The sequence below is a fragment of the Rattus rattus genome, chromosome 15, assembly GCF_011064425.1.
Source record: "Rattus rattus isolate New Zealand chromosome 15, Rrattus_CSIRO_v1, whole genome shotgun sequence".
In the NCBI taxonomy this organism is placed as follows: domain Eukaryota; kingdom Metazoa; phylum Chordata; class Mammalia; order Rodentia; family Muridae; genus Rattus; species Rattus rattus.
In genome coordinates, this window is record NC_046168.1 from 63347626 (window position 1) to 63353862 (window position 6237).

Below are 6237 nucleotides of genomic sequence, written 5' to 3' on the forward strand. Positions count from 1 at the left end.
GCCACTACCCAAAGACTATACATGGACTGACCCTGGGCTCCAACCTCATAGGTAGCAATTAATAGCCTAGTAAGAGCACCAGTGGAAGGGGAAGCCCTTGGTCCTGCCAAGACTGAACCCCCAGTGAATGTTATTGTTGGGGGAGGGCATTAATGGGGGGAGGATGGGGAGGGGAACACCCATATAGAAGGAGAGAGGGAGGGGTTAGGGGGATGTTGGCCTGGAAAGGGAATAACAATCGAAATGTAAATAAGAAATACTCAAGTTAAAAAAGATTAAAAAAAAGAAAGAAAGAAAGACAATCTCAAAAATAAACAACACAAAAATGTACTTGACACGAAAAAATAATAAGATAATTTTTTTTAAAGTTGAAAGAATTTAAATTCGAGACAGAGGAAACTTCAAGAGCAGTTGAAATCTTTCTTCGCAGAGAAGCGTGGGCACGCAGGTTGTGTGCGCTGGTCTCTCATTGCACATTTCCCCACCCAGGAACCCGTCTGAAATGTGGCTTTGTATTTTAGCTTAGGCGAATGGTATCATACAGTACATTGGTCACACCTTGCTCTGTGCACTCACTAGAACATGCCTGAGATAGTTTCCACTGAGGGATGAAGAGTGTCCTTCTAATTACTGAGGAGAGCCGCAGGCCGTTTCAGGTAGCCCTCTACTAGAACAGCAACAAACATTCAAATAGCCCTTGCCAGGCACCACTCTCAAGTGGCCTAGAGCACCTTCTTCTGCTCCTTCTGACTCTACACCCAGAATGCTGGGATCAGTGGTGCGTGTCTCAAGAAACAGACAGATGCATTCTTGTCTTTGCACAACGTCAGAATTTACCGAGAGGCAGTAAGTTCACAAGTACGGCAAACTTTAAATTCTTAACGTTTCATGTGTCACTGGTGTTTTACCTGCATGTGTTTCTATGTACCACCTGTGTACCTAGTGTCTGCAGAGGCCAGAAAGGGCCACCAGATTCCATGGGACTGGAATCACAGATGGTTGTGAGCTGCGCTATGGGAGCTGGGAGTCCCATGCCAGTGGTCCTAACCACTGAGGCATGTTTCCAGCCCCATGATAAGACTTTAATATGCCTGTGTGCTCTAAGGTCTCAACTCACCCTAATGAATCTATAAGACAGCACACGCTTTCTCCTCACACAGACAGTAACCTTCACTTACCCACCAGATGCACAATCTCTCTTCATCCGCGGAATGAAGAAGAAAGCTTCTAGAAACAGAAAGACCAGAGTGACTCAGAGCAGACACAGCGTCCTCTCAGCAGTGAGCCACATCTGGTCCATGCAGTGCTGGGAACCCAGCCAGGCCCCCGTGCATGCTAGACAGGCATTCACCAACTGAGCCTACCCCTGTGTACAGCCCTATGATGTATAACCTGCTATGATACGTGTGAGAAAATAAGTCACAGAGAAGTTAAGTAAATCTCTCAAGGGCACAGACCCAGTGTTTGAATCAATGTTATCTTTTAAACAATTATACTATGCTAAAGAAGTTTTTCCCAGTTTTCCATCATTACCCAGGGTGCCACATCAACACCCTAGAATAGATCTCATGTGTAAATATGAGTCTCTCGAAGGCAGACAACATAATGGAACTTCTGGGATGCAGAGTAACTTTCCAGTCAGTATGGCAAGCTGACCAATGGCCCCCCAGAGATAGCCATGTCCTATTCTGCACAACCTGTGGGTGTTATTTTTACTTACCTATGGAAAGGAATTCAGAAGTTGTTGCTAACTTAGGGACTTTGACATGAGATTAGCCTGGGTTCTCTGGATGAACCCAAAGTAATCATGAGGGTCATAATAGGAAAGAAATGGGAGAATCAGAGTCACACATACCACCACACACACACACCAAGCACAACACACACACACACCACCACACACACACACAAACCCCCACCCACACACACACAACAACACACAACAACACACACACACACATACACACACCACACCACACACACATACACACATACCACACACACTACACACACACATACACATACAACACAACACAAACACACACATCCAACAAAAAACACACACACCACACAAACACACACCACAACACACACCCACACACCACACACACACCACACACACACACACACACACCACACACACACACACACACAAACACACACAAAAACAACAACACACACACACAAAAACACACCAACAACCAAAAACACCACAACAAAAAAAAAAAAAACACACCACAACACACACACACACACACACACACACACACACACACACCATGCAATGATGGAAAGCGTGATTTAGGGAGACAGATGGAAGATGCCAGGAGCTAGCTTTGAATATGCAGGTGGAGTCCATGAGCTAAAAAATGAGGGCAGGTTCCAGAAGAATCAAAAACCGGTAGAAAAGAAAGCCTAAGAGAAAACGCTAAACTTGACATGGCAATTGTTAAGCGCTCTGAAGGGTGTGATATTTTACATTATTTGTAAACTAATATATTAGCCTGTTTTTAAGATGCTGGCAGGAAACACTGACTGCAAGGTCAGAGACAAAGGACGACGCATCCCTTAGCAGCAGCAGCGTCAGCATTACCGCAGCAATGCTCTGTCTTCCAGCTTCCACAGAGCAATGGGAAGTGGGCCAGCCGACACCTGCACTCACAGGGGAGGTATTAAAGGAAACAAGTCCCAGACTCAAGGTCTTTGTTCTGGTCATCAAGAAGATGCCTCAGCAGAAGACACCTTTTAAATGTTGAATACACAAATAGTCTTCAAAAAACAACTGCTCCTGAACAAAACCATCACTGACTGACTTGCAAGACACCTTGACATACGAAGGCCAAGGTTGAATAATCTCCAAACATTAGCTTACTCCTTTCTCCCATGCTCTTATGCTGCATATACATTTCTTAAATCATATGGTCTTGCTGTGTGCTTTTAAGTCCCATATATCTAGTTAATGTACATCTCACCTTTGCCCCTTTTATGACACTGTCAAAACTCAAGTTGATACCTGAAGCTTTAGTCCACTGCATTTACCTGGCAACAGTGTCTCACTGTGCGAATGTATCACAATGCCTTCACCCATTCTCCTCTGGCTAACATGAAACAGAAACAAAAAAGCAAACCACAGAGACTGCTCAGTGGTTAAGAGAATTTAGAATCAATTCCCAGCACCACATGGAGACTCACAACTAGTTGTAACCTCAGTCCCAGAGGATCGGACACCCTCCTCTATCCTCCGCTGACACTGCACACATGTGGTATACAGATATGGATGCAGCCAAAACACCCATACATATAAAATAAAAATGAAGGGGGAAAGCAAAACAAAACATGAATGCAATGAGAATCTTCTTTGTGCCCAACTGTGCCTTGCTAGAATGAGACTTCTATACCTTAAGATGAGTTCATCCTTAGTTTTAAAATTTTTTATTGACAATTATTACAATGTGTGTGTGTGTTTGTGAGAGAGAGAGAGAGAGAGAGAGAGAGAGAGAGAGAGAGAGAGGAGAGAGAGAGAGAGAGAAAACTACAATTGTAGAGGAAATTGAATCCAGCAACATAGCTGTTCTGGCAAAGGATCACATATAAAGATCTGAGCCAGCCAGAATGCCGACACACCCTGGATTGCAGTATGATCTGTCTGGAATACAGACACACTCTTAGTACACACCTTTAATCCCTAACAATGAAAGTAAGGTTAGTTTGTAAAAGGAAAGCCATATTCAAAAGTGACATCTAATCGAGGGGCAGACGAAGTGATGAATCAGAGAAAGATCTGACAGAATGAATCACAGATAGGATACACCTAACTCACAAAAGAACAGCAGAGAAAGAGAGGTTACTTAAGAGGGGGTGGGGTGGGGGAGGGGAGCAGTTTTACCAGAACGGTTTTACAGAGGCAGGTTACAGAGAGAACAAGCTAGACACAGGCGAAGACAGAATAAGCTGGAGAATTAGGAGACAGGAGATTAGATCATATTGCCCAAGTTAGTACGAGGCCAGGCAGAGCAGTTCAGACAGGATCCAAGAGAAGCCAGATTGAATCACTCAGCTTGAAATACTAGACTGTACCATTGTAAGGAGGATAGAAGGTTCCAGGCATAGACTTAGGGGGGTAGTTAGAACAGAAAAGGAAATGCTCTAGCTCAACCCAAACCATCTATTCACACAGCTTGGGTGTGGCGCTCATCTCATCCCTTCATCTGCGGAAATAGAAGTGTCATTCACACACAGTGCCCATGTGGAGATCACAGAACAACTTCTGGGAATCCGTTCCCTTCTTCCATCATGGTTCCGAGGGATTGAACTCTGGTTGTCAGGTTTGCATTTCAAGTGCCTTTACCCAATGAGCATCTCAGGGCCCTCATCCTGCTTTTTTTTTTTTCAAAGCATAATCTTGATCAAATTAAAATTTTAGCGGCCATCTATATTCAGTGTCAGCCTTTGCCACCAGCAGCCTCGTCCTTTTGAATAACATCCTCCTCCTGCCCATCAATAAGGAGGATGTGTAGCCTAAGCCAAGGGTTTCATTGTGTGGTTCAAGGTCAGAGGAAGGACTACAGGCTAGTTTGTTTTGAGAGATGCCTCAAACTAGATTAGTAATTCTGGGTGCCTCCCTTCAGAGTGTACCCAGTGCCCGTTTCTTTTTTTTTTTTTTTTAAAGATTTATTCATTTATTATATATAAGTACACTGAAGCTGTCTTCAGATACACCAGAAGAGGGCATCGGATCCCTTTACAGATGGTTGTGAGCCACCATGTGGTTGCTGGGAATTGAACTCAGGACCTCTGGAAGAGTAGTCGGGTGCTCTTAACCGCTGAGCCATCTCTCCAGCCCCCAGTGCCCATTTCTTACTCTGCCACTAAAATGGTGCCACAGAAGCCCTTTTCTGTCAATTGTCTGCACCACATAATAACTGATTGAGAAAGCAGAGGACAGGACAAATGGACAGAGAGATGGATAAGGACAAAGAAAGGGGAGGAAACCTGGTGGCGATAGCACACACCTTTAATTCCAGTGGTCAGAGGGCAGAGTCAGGCAGAGCCTTGTGAGTTCAAGCCAGCCTGGTCTACAGAGTGAGTCCCAGACAGCTAGGGCTACACAGGGAAATCCTATCCAAAATATTAAAAGGGGAAGGGAGGGGAGGGAGAGAAAAGAATGAATGAACAAGCCTTCGTTTCCCCCCTTACATTCTGAGAACAAACTTGGTCAAAATAAGCAAGAAAGGTGTCCCTTTGGCAGTATTAGGAAGGCTTTGCTGCCAAAAGTTTCAAAGGACGTAAAGGGATCACGAAACTAGAGTGATTCCAAGGATACCTACTAAAATAAGAAACCGTGTAGCTTACTTTGCAAAACGGAGATCATTACCTCCAGCCACGGCTTTCATTCCCAAGCGTCAGCATCATACAGCTTAACTCTGACTTTAAACCATCTGCAGCCCATCAGTAAAGGAAAGGTAACTAGATAAGGTGCTATTTAAAAAAAGAAAGAGAGGGGGGGGGAAGGATGGAAGGAAGGAGAGAGAGAGAGGCAGAGAGAGAGAGAGAGAGAGAGAGAGAGAGAGAGAGAAAGGAGTTGCGTGAGGCAATAGTGGACACCCTGGTAGTGACCGTGTGCTTAGCTTCCTGATTAATACATAATTACCTGGCTTAGGACTTGGTGAATAAATAAGCCTTTATTATGCACTCATCTTTGTGAATGACTTAGATAAGTTTAAGCCACACATGTGGCTTCCAACCACCAAATGCCAGACAATGTGGTTGGAAGTCTGATGCACTTATGGACGAAAACTGTCTGGCCCTGGCCTTTTGAGGTGTTGGTAGGCTTTTAATCACTGCTTCTATTTCACTAGGCTTATAGGTCTGCGGAAAATGCTTATCTGATCTTGATTTAACTTTAGTAAGTGGTGTGTTTCCAGAAAATTATCCATTTCTCTTAGTTTTTTTTTGTTTTTTTTTTTTTTTTTTTTTTTTTTTTTTGGTGAAGAATAGTTTTTAAAACATGTTCTTATGATTCTCTGGATTTCCTCAGAATCTGTTGTTATGTCTCCCTTTTGACTCTAATTTTGTTAACTTGGAGTTTCCTCTGCCTTTTAATTAATTTGGAAACTTTTCCCTCTTTCTGCCTCCTTTCCAGACACCAGGCAGCATCCTAAGGCAAACCTTCCCTGACGGTCTTGAACTAGAAGTCAGAAACCCACTGGCAGCTTGGGCAGCTGTAGCAACCTGCTG